General features: G+C 32.4%; 1 long non-coding RNA gene across 2 annotated transcripts in view; it reads left to right on the top strand.

Annotated features, from left to right (window-relative positions):
• Positions 1-8,857, top strand: part of LOC129954194 (uncharacterized) — a 107,177-nt gene extending 98,320 nt beyond the window's left edge. For both annotated transcript variants that reach the window (XR_008782658.1, XR_008782659.1), the window contains one exon: positions 8,717-8,857. This is a non-coding gene — a long non-coding RNA (uncharacterized LOC129954194). The remainder of the gene's footprint in view (positions 1-8,716) is intronic.
• Positions 8,858-15,217: the final 6,360 nt, after the last annotated feature.

The raw sequence follows: 15,217 nt of genomic DNA, 5'->3' as shown, positions 1-15,217 counted from the left end.
TAAGAATTACCTACACAGTTTATGATTATGACATTTTTTGCTTCCACACACATATAAATACAAAATATAAAGATTCTCATTATAAAAGATATATATTTCCGTCAGTAAAGCCTGTTCTCACACTTTAAGCCCATCTCATAATGAGTATGGCCTATTTTTCTTAAGTCTGCTTTCTTCTGTGGTGAATTAATATTATTTCAAATACATATCAAGCTGATTATCTACGTTGTATGGTTTTGCTTGGTTTCTTAAGATATTCATCTGCTTTGCCGTATTGAAACTAGATTATGCTAAAAGAATACACTCCCTTCGTTTACAACCGTTTTCTTAATTCTTACATCTTGGGTTTTTATTTATTTGCTAGACTATTGGAAAAGAACAAAACGTGCATTTCTTATATTTATTTAAAAGATGTCCTATTAGACTTTTGTTTTACTCTTTATATCAAATTGAAACTGTAATAAATAATAACGAAAAAATGTGTACCTACTGTAAAAACCATGAACAAGCACAAACAAAATAAGTGAAACAATTAATAATATAAAAAAGTACGCATACGCCCGAGTTCCCTACTTAAATCATAGTTTGAAGATGTTATAATTTACTTCTTTTACGCTTCTCTTACTCCATACAAAATATATAGAGTTTTAAGTTTCGTGGATTCGAACTCTTTCCGGACCGGAGCATTGGTTTCTATGCGCTCTGCGTGACCGCCCGTACAGCTAGTCGTTCAACGTTCTCCTCCACTTGCCTTCTTTGCATACGGGACCGTAGATCACGCTTTGACCGAGACGTCGTCGGTATTTTTGCCCTCATTAACCGCTAAACCCATTTTTGTCACCTCTGCCTCAAACTAACAAAAACCGCTTTGACATTTTCTGAGTTTTGAGTTCTTCCGATAATGTCAATTTTATCAGCATATGCCAGTAATGGGAAAAACTTTTGAAAGGGAGCTCGGCACTATTTTTTCAAGGATAATATTCAAGAAATCGCATGACAGAACATCGGTTTTTTGAATTGTTTTCTGATATTGAGGTTAAGTTGTTTTCCACATTTATTTCGCAATTCAAATTCTCAATGGTTATTCTGCACAAAAGAACAAGTATGGCTCTATAAGGTTCGTCTCTGTAGATAAAGAAATTGATGGTGTCGATTTTATGTTCTTAGGTTTTTACCAAGATCTGCTCTAATGTGAATATTTTATCGACTGTAGACTTCCCTGGTCAAAACAACACTTCTAACACCTTATCAGGGTAGACGTTCACATAGTACGGCTTAGAAGATTTTGTAAGTCTTTTAAACATAATCCATTTAAAAAAATATACATACTACACTTTGCTGAAACATAGTATAATTTTCTAGTTCAAAGAACTATAGCATTAGTTCTTACTGAACTGTTGAAATCAAAATGTATCTTTTATTTCATGTTCTTTTTTGTAAAGTTCTTGGCATACTTATTTTTTGTGGGTCCAACTTAATCTAAAGTTAAAATTAAGATTTTCCTATTATATTACAAAATATTTTCGATATGAATGCGATAAAAAATATTCATTATAAAGATAATTTTAAAAACGAATAACATGGCAAAAAATACGAAAAATACTCTTTTTCCAACAAATCAAAACGTCCCAAAAAATTATCTCTCTGAAGTTCTTATACCTCGTACAATCCTTTAGAGACCAGAAGTATCGAGATAAATTCATAACTTATTTCGCTTAGGTGCCTACGTTATATATATAAACACATAAAAACACAAGCATATATATTCTATATGTATGTAACTTAAATTTGGATATCAAAATGACGCACAATAACAAACATTATGCGTAGCATATATGTAAAAAATCGGAAAATACCACCTTCCTATTAAGGTGCAGATTATATGTATACATACATAAGCATCCATACATTCATAGGTATAAACTCCTTTTCCAAGGGCTATATATAAAGCTTTACCAAAATACACGAGAGGGCTACAAATGGCTTACGAGAGATAAAGCCAGAGTGCTGCATATATAGAAGTATATTTATATTTATATACACATCGAACATCACGACGAGGGGGTTAACATTAAAAACAAACAAAAAATAAAAAGAACGAGCAAAAAATAACGTTTACAAGGTGACATTAGCCTAATAGCCTGGTTAGGTTTTCACCCAGGGGATGGTGTTTTTTTAAGTGTAGTATTTTAACCTTGAATTTGATGTTAGCAGGGGGTGTAATGTGATTTTTTTGAACAACAAACACAACAACAAAAACATCAACATCAACAGCAACAAAATAAACAAAAAAGAATGGAGAATTTAATTTATACTATACTCGTACTTCTGGTTTTGGAATTTTGAAAGAGATTAAATGTATTTATTTTCTAAAGAATTTTTCTCATTTGAAAAATGAGATGGGAAAACATCACCGTTTTTGCCTGTGAATGCATATTTATTAGAAGACAGGTATGCCTAGCCTATACAGAAAAAAAGGAACCATCCGAAACATAAACATGAAGTGAACTTAATTTAATTAATTTATTATAGAGATAATATACAACAAGTAGCAATTCACTAACTTGATGGGACAAAAGGATTAAATTGCAAGTGTTATTTGTGGGGATGTATTTGAAGAGAGACTTAAAGACTTAAATTAAAAAACCGTTAAGGGGTTAAACTTCCAAAGAATTCTTGTCTTCGGCTTTGATCTCATATGAATATTGTCTTGCTATTATAGAATAACTAAAACAAAAACAGGGGTTCAGATTTCAAAGGCATGGGTATTCAAAAGAACATCCAACTTTAGAGTGAGTGTCGATGAGAACCTTTTGCACGGTGTTAAATGTAAATAAAACATAAAGTTTTATGAATCTTTGTTCATTAAAATTGAATGACTAATGCAATTTTGTAGTATAATATGTGGTATAGTTCCCATAGCATGATGGTAAGTGCATAAAGGACTGTCATGCGAGAGGTCTTGAGTTCAATCCCTGCATGCGCCATTGAAAAGTATTTTTAGGGGTAGTACTGTTTTTAAAGGTCGTTGGACTTTTACCCTTCTGGCTAAGTCTACGTCGCTGTACAGCCCGTACAGCTCGTCGTACCATCTTCTACTCCACTCTCCTTCGATGCATACGGGACCGTAGATCACACGAAGAACTTTTCTCTCGAAACGACCCAAGGTGCTTTCATCCGATTTTGTCATAGTCCATGCTTCTGCAACACTTTGGTACCTCAAAAGAGGACTTTACCACTAAATTGCTTTCTTAGTCCAAAGAAACAGCGGTTAGCGTTTGATCTCAGCGCTGGTGCTGTTTTCTGACGAAGACGAAGTCCTTGACTACCTCAAAGTTACGTCTGTCGACGTCGACGTCGGTGTTGTATGTCCTTTTTTGACGACAGCATGTACTTTGTTTTTCCCTCATTAACCGTTAAACCCATTTTTGCCTCCTTTGCCTCAATACTCACAAAAGCCCCATTGACATCACGCTGAGTTCTTCCGATTATGTCAATGTCATCAGCGTATGCCAGTAATTGGATAGACTTTTGAAAGATAGTGCCTCTAGTGTTGACGTGGGAGCTCTGCACTATTCTTTCAAGCAAGATGTTAACAAAATCACATGACAGCGCATCACCTTGTCTTAAACCTTTTTTGACATCGAGAGGTTCTGTTAAGTTGTTTCCAACCTTTATGGAGCAGCGTGAATTCTCTATGGTCATCCTGCACAAACGGACGAGTTCGGTAGGGATGAAAAACTAGACATGGCTCTACACAGCTCGTCCCTGTAGATGCTGTCATATGCGGCCTTGAAATCAATGAAAAGATGGTGGGTGTCGATTTGGCGTTCTTGGTTTTTTTCCATTGCAGTTCTAAAATAATTAAATAATTGATTTACGTTTCCTTCACAGTTTCTTTTGGTGACTTCACATTGCTGCCGAGCAAATTTCTGCGTATTTCACATAAAATTTTCCTATGAAATGGATTACATCTTCCCTCACTCTTAAGCTACAAAGGCTTCAGTAGATAGGCAGATCCTGACGATGTGGTATATAATCAAGACTTATCATTTCTACTCTCTTTTTGAAAATTTCTGATATAAGCTCCTGTTTGTTTTCGTTTCAAAAGTAGTTACGTTCGCATAAATTGTGATTTAGCTTCATTAATAGCTTCGATTCTCAGTTTTCCATCTAAATTTACAATAAGACTCCGGAGGTCGTCATTCCAGTATTTACCGTTTTCATCAACTATTCGAAAGTCCATACTACAGTAGCCAGAATGCTCTTCTAGCTTCTTATACCACACATTTTTCTTCTCAATTTTATTCAATGCCAGAATTTTTGGGAGTCTTTCATCTAGCTTAGCATGTTGCGGATATTGCTCTTTAAGATTTAATCAGCTTTTGGTGAAGGTATGTTCCCATATTAAGATTGATGGTTATGATAAATCCCCAGAGATTTGTAGGCTTTAACAATCTCGATTGGTTCTCTGTCATAGTGGCATTTCATATTCCTGGCTGTTCTACCATTCCTGAATATCATCACCTGGGATATGCTCAAACTGACTTTAAAATTCCATAACCGACAATACAAATTAAGTCGGTTAATCATCATCTGTAGGGTTTCGGGCGAGTAAGCAAACAGTATGATGTCATCTGCAAAAAGTAAGGCTTTGATGAGTCTCCTCGATACCAGGAAAAAAAATAATCAGGTCCTCTATGAACAAAGCAAAAATATTTGGGCTTAAAATGCATCTTTGCGTGACTCCCATTTTCGATTCAAAACTCTCCGACTTTTCGGCACCACTTAATACTTTCTAGTACCCAATTTTTCTGGCATCCCATAATTGTAAAGCTTAAAAAATAGTGATCGGCGTTCAACGGTGTCAAAAGCTGCCTTGAAATCGACAAAAAACACGTAGAGGTTGCCGCTATGCTTTGCCGTACAAAAATATTGTCACTTCTTAAACTTGCCTGAAATTCCCCAAGCAACTTAGTATCATGAATACAACGGGTCAATCGGTTATTTAATTATGTGCAAGACATAATATCGGCTAAATGTTCGCAATTACTTCTGTGGCGTTTCTTTATCCCTTGGTTCATATTTTTAATGACGCTAAGGAATAACTAAATTTAAATGTATAGTTGCAGTGCCAAACGACTCGACAGCGTCTTAAAACAACACTAATAATAATAATAATAATTTAATGTCTCTATTTTTCGATGCAGTGTGGTCAGCGGTACCGTCCAGTCGAGACCACTTGTAGTCCAGCTCCATATATTTACAATCTAAGAAGACAAAGTTCGTTATCAATTTGAATAGCGAAACAATTGGTCAAAATAATACGGTCTGTTCGCCTATGTCTGCATTGTTAAATTTGTCTAAGATTAGGGCAAAGAATTACAAAATTTTGAATTGAAGCAAGAAATGGACAAAAAAAACATGGTGTGGCCACCCTTTATAAAAACTTTTATATCTGCATACAATTAAGACTTTTTTTAATCACCATTTATTATTATTATCATAAATAACAAACAAGAACATCAACAGGTTTGTAACACTTTTTTTGTGAAATATGTTTTAAAACAACACTCCAGCTTCAAAGGTTTTTTTATATTTAAGCTTAATTTTTTTCACCGATGCTCAACAACCTTGTCTTATCGAAAGAATGCACTCTTTTCTTAATAATTTCAATTTAAACGAAATATTCTTTATTATATTAGCGTTACTTATTTTAGCTTCCCATCCATTCTTTCACACCAACAAAAATGCAATACATTTGTAACACCGATCAATTGACACTTTTGAAATTTTTCAATTTAAGTCGGATCTCAGCCCATAGAAACTTCTAACTCCAGAATCATCTTCTACTCACTAGCACATTTTTGAGACACTAGGTAGGTAGGTACGTAAGAAAAACTTTTTCAAAACCCATTTGATTTTCAGTGTTACTCTACTCTTTCTTATGCGTTAATTTTAAAACAAACCAACACAAAATTAATTTAACTTAGATAAGCTACTTTCATCAAAGTCTAGACTTTTGAAAGAGAATGATTTTCCAATCTTTCTTATTTTGTTCTTCGAAGAAAAAAATCTCCTGGTTTTACTGAACAAACTTCGTCACTTTGCTTATGTACCTTAATACTCCCACATTACATTAGCAGATTATAAAGTTTTTAAACCTAGGTACAGGAAGTAGGTATACCTATAAAGGTATGTGTAGACTGCAGACTTTTCCTCTCACAATGTTCTTTGACCTCTAAAACTCTAAAAGAGAAAATGTTGAAGCACACAACTTCTAAGTTCTATGCAAATTGTTCTTATCTAAGTAGTTTTCAACTTCCTATCACTACTCTACCGCACTCTGTCGTTTCACTACTATAACACGTTAAACCATCACTGCATTGAACTATAAACGTAAAACAAAATGAATTTTGCCTTAACTTAAGCTTAAAAAAAAAGAAACGAAAAGAAAAATCGTCCTTAAAAGAAAGAAAAGTAGATTTAAAAAATTTAACACGGCAAGGCACACATAGCTGAACATAATCCTCCTTGGCCACACACAGTCAAGAGATACCTTTCCAATAAACACACAGGTCTACATACATACAAACAACCTATATATATAAAGATAGGAGTTGTAGGATGTTTGTACGTATTTATACAAGTATCTTCTATATTCTTGTAACAAAACTTGGACGTTTTCTGGACTTACAACATCTAATGAGAATTTTTCTTCCTGCATATTCTTTGAACTGGGTGACAGCCGTTGTTGCCACAAACAAGAGAAGCTTTCACATTGACTTAAGTTAACCAAGTTTTTCCTTTTTTCCTATATTTGTTTTGTTTTACTCTGGTGTGTGTTTTGTTTAGAGGCAGCGTGGTATAAACATATGGAAACAGTCCCCTACACTTTCCGTTGGTAAAGTCTAAGATTTAGGGAGGAAAGTGGTGAGGAAAAAAGCCAAGTCCTTGAGTTTTCTTGTGTGTCACTTTATTTCTTGGGAACAGAAAAGAAAACATCTGCTTGATGGTTGGGGTATACTTTTTAAAGCTAAAGCAATTTTGTCCACCACTCGTGATGGTATAGTGCTATTTGAAAAAGGAGCAGTCTTACCATCACTCCAGTCACTTTGATGGATAAGGACTTTCTAAGCAATGTCTTCAACCAAATGGGATACAAAACTAAACCAAAAAAATATAGAAACAAGAAATAAAGAAAAGAAAAGAACCAACCGAACTGAACTTCGCAAGTTGTTGATGCTAAAGAAAGTTTAAACATTCTCTATTGCTGACCCCCTTTTTTATTTTCACATCTTTTTATGGAAAAAAACTCTATACCTATACATAAATATCATCATACAAAATAGAAATCCAAGATACATTTTTGAAGAGTCCTACGGAGTTCCGCTTATCGTGCTAATTTAACCTCATATTTCTGCTGGTTGGCCTTTCTTCTTTTCTCACTGATGATGGCGGGAGACCTCCTCTAGCTCTACATCTACGGGTCTATCTTTTGGAACATGACAGGAACATTCAGCTTCGTGTGCCTTACATATTGTTTTTGCAGCACGCTCCCTAAACAGTGCATGATGGTATAATAAAACACAAAATATATCTCAGGATGCTTTTGGACAATCAAGCAAGCACTTGTAGTATCTCTATGTCTCCGGAACTTATGCAATTGCTTAACATTTCACCATTTTCTATTTCTGTTCTTTTGTCGAGTGCAATGGATATCTGACATATTGGCCATAGCTTCGAATGGTTTCTATTTAATGTGAGTTCTCACAAAGAGCGAGCATCTGGTCATGAAGAAAGAACCAATTGTCATGGGAAGTTCATAAATGTAGTCATATATTTAGATAGCAATACTATAAACTACCATAAGTCTGTCATTATTTTGCGCTGTGCTCTTTGTCCTGTTATAGATAGGGATACTAAGGGAAGTTCTGATAGAAACTAGGTTGCAATTCCTATACTTAGGAATCAATAATTGACAATTTAGAGTTCAAAAATAGGGTCGTTCCACTTAACGAATATTCAATTAAAATACAGAAAAGTACGTTAAAAGAGATTAAAATTAAAATTTAACACTCTAATAGAATGGAATTGCTGAAAAATTTAATTATGTACATTAATTTATTCTTAAAGCTTATTAAAAATGATTTTTCATTTTATTTTAAATTTCATTATCATTATCGCTAAAAATATAAAATTAAAATTAAATTGAATATTATTTTTATCCTGGAATATTTGGTTTTCATTTTATTTTCCGTATGCATATGTACATATTTTCATAAAAAAGAAAAACTAATCAAATATTGGAATTTGTTTTAAAATCCCAAACCAATTATTAGCTGTTTTATCAATTACATAACCGGTTTATAATACTTTATAGTTTTATATACAGACATAAGCACACTATGTATCGATGGAAAATTCATAGGTTTATCACACCCGTATACAATAAAGCTAATGCACATTTTTACGAAACCAACTAAAACAAACATTAGATAGCTTGAAATTATTTTTCTATTAGCCCAACAGTACTCGTATGTAGACCTCAGCTTGAGCTTTACTTTCAATTGACATGATTAGAATGCAATTTTATCTAATCAAAGTACAGTGGAATTCTTCACTAAACTTTTTTGTATAAATTAAAACAGTACAAAATAAAAATGATTGTTAAAAAAATTATCCTGATTATTTTCCTTTTTTCTTTTGTTTGCAGGTCGCCTGGAAAAACAACTATGAGCACCATTCCGGAAGAATTAACTATCAGAACCGTCCTGTCGATTTTTCAAAAATATTTCTTAATGTTTATGAATTTAAATTTTGTTTTAATAAAAGATTCTTTAATTCTGTGTATTTACTTATTGTTTATATCGCAACTCACTTAATTTAACCTGCGGGTAAGTATAAATAATACCTAGCAACTGAATTAATTATGGGTATTAAAATATTTATTTAAATTCGAGAGAACGATTTTTCACATATTTTGCATAAAGCAACAAGTTTTTTTAACAACCCGTTGGAGAAAGTTTTGTTGGCAACACCTTAAGCCTAATTCAAGTTTTTATTATTTTCTCTTTTCAACTCAATTGTCTTTGTCCTTGTCTAACCTCAATGATTAGCAAATATTTCGCACACAATGGTTTAAAGTTAACGTTATTTAAGGGTGGGTCTAATCATAATCGAAAGTTGGGGGCATCGATGTAAAATCCGAACAGCATGTTTCCTTCTTTTTTCCATGAGCGCCTGGTAGTTTGTTTTGTTTTTATGTAAACAACATTGGAACAATGACACTCACCATGCTCAAATTATTAAATTTTGTTCATTCTTCTCTTTGAGTTGATCTTAAGCATCCATAAGAAGTAACAGTTATCGTCATTCATTCTCAGTATTCTTTATTTTCTACGGAATTCTAATCGATCTACCATCACGTTCTCTGTTTAAATTATACTCTTGCTTTTTTTTCTTAGAAAACTAACGGTTCTCGAGGGTGGAGCTTAGATTTTGGTTTAATTTCTACTACAAGAACATTTTAAAGTATTTGATAGAAAACAAAAAAAAAATTTAAGATCCTCCTTGAATAACTGTTATAGTTCTTAATAAAGAAAAGAGAAAGTTAATCTTTTGCAATTTTTGCGCATGATTGGCTGGTATATGGATTAGGAACTTGTAAGAGATTAAATGAAAAAATAAAACACAAAACAAAGTGTTGGTGCGTAGGTGTTAATAGGCGGAACCAAATTATTTGCAGTTTTTTGAAAGCTGATACAAATTTGTACACATGCTCATTTTCATGCTCGCCTGGTAGTTTCATTTTTAATTTCATTAAATTTGTAGGGCGCTGTTAAAAAAAAACAAGAAATGTAATGAAGAATACAGAATACTATATCTTTATTAGTATTCAATTCGAGCATTGCAAAGAACTGATCTAGGGGGAACTAAGGTACATATTTTAAATATTGTTTTTAATTACAAAAGAAAATACTAGTGTGTCAATCCATATTTCGTTTAAAACAAATTTATAATTTCATTTTTTTGCGGCTTTGAGATTCTCAAATATTTTAAACCTCTGAAAATAAAGTATACTCCACTGCCACCCTTGATGTATTCCAAATTATAAATGTGTGAGTTTCAGGTTTGAATGCCTTACTGGTGCATCCATAACGATCTTGATTAAGTGCATATAAAAAATGTTGAAAGAGTTGGTTAGAAAAGGAGGTTGGTAAAATTTTTGTTTTTAATGAAAGCAAACAGATAAGAACTTTTACTCTTGCTCATTCAAATGCTCGCCTGGTAGTTTTTTTTCAAATTTGTATGATAAACAAACAAGATCTGCGTATCACTTGCTTCTTATTTTTGGTAAACCCAATAAAGCCCTACTTATAGGTAGTAATAAAACCATTTAAGAAAAATGAAAAAGAGAATATCATTTCGACTGTAAGTATTCGAATTTTAGCAGTGCAAGGAACTGATGTAAGGAAAATATAGGTAAGTATTTTAAGCATGGATGGAATATTGCCTACGTAAATAACGTTCAAAATTGCCCCCAACTCTATTTGTATCTGAAAAAAATTAGCCATTATTAAAGCACTTTTTTGACGTTTGTGTGAAGTTTTTAAAAATGTATTACTTTGAATTAATGGTTATTAGAAACAACAACCTAGATATCAGATGACATACCACAAATATTGCACTTTCGTTCATATTTTAATATGCAAATTCCAAAAATATAACTTATTATTGTACAAATATGGGCAGGCATATGGTTTGGTTATTTACTTATGCACATACTTATTTGGTTTCGATTTATTTTTTCAAGTCCAATCTACATAGTATATTAACTTGATTTATGTTGAAATCAAATATCTTATAACCTACGAAAATAAAATTTATATGTACTTCAATGCCATCCCTGATCTTTTTTATAGTACATGTGTGAGTTTGATGTTTGTTTGAGCTTATTTTACTCTATGCTTTCTTGAGTCTTTCTGTTTGTTTTGCAGGGCTCCTCCTTAAAGCACCGTTAAATTTCTTTTAAAAAAAAGCCGTAGAGTTGATCTTGTCCGCATGATTGGCTGATACTTTATTATGGATCTTGTTTGTTTTGAAACAAAAGTAAAAAAAAGGTAAAAGGATGGGTATGAGGCGGATCCAATTTTTTGAAATAAAAGCAAATGCATACAAAATTTTACACTTGCTGATTCACATGCTCGCCTGGTAGTTCGTTAAAATTTGTATGGAAATTCTGGTACCTCTCTCTCTTTTTTACCCCCTTTTTCATAGCTCAAACTGAATTGAATGGGGCGCTACTTATGCATATGTAGGTAGGTGGTGATAGAAAATTATTATAAATTAGGTAAGTACTTATAAAAAGCTGATGTAGGGATTTTATATGCCAAAATAAAAAGTTATGGCGGAGCCCAATTTTTTGTTGACAGACTTTGGAAAACAAATAAAAACTTATGCTGTTCATATTGAATTATAGACAAAGTTCTCTTTCTCACACGTTTGTGTGATAATCGAATGTTCCAATCGAACAGCATTTCCCTGGAATTTCCTGATAGGTCATAGAGTAATTTGTTTATTTAGTTTAAAAAAAATCTTTATTAATTTTATACAATTTGCTTCATATTTAAAATTCGTATTCTGAAAAACTCTATAAGGTTGTCATTGTACTTCTAGGAACTGGAACTTGATACAGATTTTAAAACTGAAAATAAAGAAAAAGAATAGGTTAGGTAATATTTCAAAAAAATAATAAAAATAAAATATTTGCTTTGAAATATTCTTTGAAAAAATCATCAAGAGTCATGTTTAACTTAAAAAAAAGTTAGAAGTTCAATTTCGTCAGTTTTTCTTTAAAAAATACAATGTTTTTTTTCATTTTTACATATACACCCATCCAGGTTCATTCACAGATTTCTCGCTTACCGATAGTAGAAAGGTTTTTTTTTTATTAAAGATAAATTCACAAACTTCAAGAATAGTCAAAAGAAGATGATCGCTAAATGAGCTTCTGTGTATTTTTACCAAACAAAATTTACTTTCAACGAAAATAACTTTTTAAACTTTTCTTTTAACAAAAACAATTTGCATAAGTTTTTAAGCCCATTATAATACGAACAAGATTGTATTTTAAAAAACTGCAACAATTCAAGGTACTTTATCCAATATCTATCAAAATAGCTGTAAACTTTTCAAAGTCGTCCTAATCGATAAAAAAAAACAGACACTGCATCAGCGCATAAGGTCAAATGGCAATTTCAAGAAATAAACAAAAGATTTAAGATACAATTTTCGAAACATGTACATATGTACCTTGATTCGAATTAAAAAAGGTTTTTTAAAGATACATGATGTGTATAAATTGTACCACTGTTCTCTAAAGTAAGCTTATGTTGTTATTAAACAAACTTTACTATAGAAGCACATGCAAACACAAAGCTGCCGCTGCCGTTATCTTTTTCCCTGCCTTCAATAGCGTCACGGTACAAATACAGAATAGACTACATCAGTATATATATGAAGGTAAGTACACACATAAGTTTGCAGTCGGTTTATTACATCATAATTAATTTTGAAATATACACACAACCGGGGGAAAGCCCCCCCCCGCTACGTTTTTCTCGTTATAGTTATAAGTTGGTGGGAAAAACTGCAACGAGTCTATCTATTCTATACTACAATTCAGCTTGGGGTAGGTTAATGGTCTATTTTACACACATAAAGATGCAGCATGTTCGCATTCACATACAAAACGTAGATAGGTTGCAAAATCTACCCCTTTTCGTTTTTCACAGCACAGATGCATAGGTAGGTATAAAGTTGGCTTGAAAATGCGTTTAAAAACTGGTGGTTAGTGGCGCCTCGATTACTCCATAGAGTTTTGATGGGTGTTTTAACGCGATAATATGATAGAAAAGTAGGTATAGAAATGAAAAAACATAACATCAGTAACAACAGCATTTTGAGCGCCAGTCTGTGATATTAGAGGTGGTATAGGTATATCTATAGGTAAGGTAGTCCTAGTCCTATGCCCTATTGCTATATACCGACCGTGCTGTTGTTGGTAACACATGTTTTAATAATTAATATGCGTTTAACCTATTTTGATACTGAGTCACGATACATCGTTAGTTATTCAGTATGTTGAGGGTTTTCTAGTAGAAATAATATGAATGGCAGGAGTCTAATGGCTAATGTATCTATGGGTATATTGTTGCATAATAACGTCAAACAAACAACGTAGTATTTATGCTTAAATAATTTTGTTGCTAATTTTAGTTTGTGTTGGGTTAGAGTGTGGTAACACCATCATCCATATAACATCGGAAGCACTTTCATAATGAGACATGAAAATAATTTGTAAAAATGTTTATGTTTCTAGCTTCATTTTCGTAAAACTCATTTCTGTTATTTGTTTACACATTTCCCGAAAGGCAATAAACACTAGTTTTGATTGTACCAACAATTTCTATCAAAACAGTTTACTGACAAACAAAAACAATTCGTGTAAATTAGGAAATATTAATAATATGTAAGTAGCACATATGTACATCTATTTACAAATAATATACATAAAAACAAATTCGACTGGCTATATACATGTATATAGACTTATTTGACAAAAAAATAAAGTCTGCTGTTTTTTTGATATTTAACAATATCACTTTCTGAAATGTGGTAATATCTTTAAAAGAATCAGAACTCAGATTTGGAACACAACCTTTAAATTTGTGATGTGTTTGGAGAGTTGTATTGTTTCAGTTTTGATGCTTGAAATATTTACATAGGTAGTTGCTCTGTGAATTCGGGATCTTACATCAGTATGTTTTTTTAATGAACATAATTTTAAATGTATGACTACTTTATACATTACAAATTTGTATCTTTCTGGAACAATTTAAATCGTTTTCTTATCTTACTTATAGGTTTCGTGTAAAGACTTAACCCATTTGTCCCCAACGTTGCGTAGACGACACATTTCAAATAATATTTTTTTATTACTATGTTATTGTACCAAATTCCTTTTTAGCTGTAACAATATGTTCATAACAGAACAATTATTAATTTTACTATGATTGAAATCATTATAATAAAACGATGTAATTTTTACATATATATGAACTTAGACGAAAATTTGAATTTCCTGTACTATATTTTTGTCGATTTATTTTCTTGACTCGGAGTACAATGGAATTTTCGAAATTACCAATTTATATTTACAAAGTCATAAGTAAAGTAGAGATAATATCATATTCTGCTTTTTATTTATAATTTCTAACATTGGGATTCTAACGTAATTAGTTGTCCATTGTTTCGCGCTGTTATTTCAAACGCACGAACAATTTCATACTCAAAATTTACATTGTTAATCCCAATGATGCGTATACGCAACATTTTATTGTAAATAAACTAAAAAACTCAGAATTTTTTTCAATTTAAAAATTGTTATTTAAGTATATATTGAACTAATAAAATGCAGTGAAAGTATAAAATTTCTTTTTTTTCCAACCTTGGGAACTAATGGGTTAAGGGTGTTCAATTAAAACAATCTGATGTATTGAAAAAACTTGAAGTTAATTTTGATGCCGAACTCAAACTCAGAAAATACCCTTTTTAACATTATTTGTATGTTATTTCAAGATACTCTAAAACCTTTAAGACTTTGGATTTGTAATAAAATAAAAAATTGATTGTATAACATTTTTTATATCGGAGAAAGGGATTGTGGATTTGGGAAAACATTATATATTTTATTGATAAAAACTACTACATAAACATACCTCAAAAAGTCTAATATAAGTTTTTTTTTCGAATTGTATCTCGGTTGTATCTCGAAAACCTGACTTGATAGGAGTCGGATTTAAACAAAAGCAATCAAAACCTTACTTACTTACTTAAGGTGGCGCTACAGTCCTGTGTGAACTAGGGCCTCACCCAACAAACTTCTCCATTTAGCTCGGTTCCTAGCTACATGTCTCCAGTTTCGCGCTCCAAGTTGGGTAAGGTCAACTTCCACTTGTGCACCACCTGATTTGCGGCCTTCCTCGAAGACTTTCCGGGCGGAACATTGGTTTCCATGCGCTCTACGTGACCCAGCCATCTTAGTCGTTGGACTTTTACCCTTCTGGCTAAGTCTACGTCGCTCTACAGCCCGTACAGTTCGTCGTTCCATCTTCTCCTCCACTCCCCTTCGATGCATACGGGACCATAGATC

This window comes from Eupeodes corollae, chromosome 1 (assembly GCF_945859685.1).
Source record: "Eupeodes corollae chromosome 1, idEupCoro1.1, whole genome shotgun sequence".
NCBI lineage: Eukaryota > Metazoa > Arthropoda > Insecta > Diptera > Syrphidae > Eupeodes > Eupeodes corollae.
The sequence above is the reverse complement of the archived record's forward strand: the minus strand, read 5'-3'. Positions and strand labels throughout refer to the sequence as shown.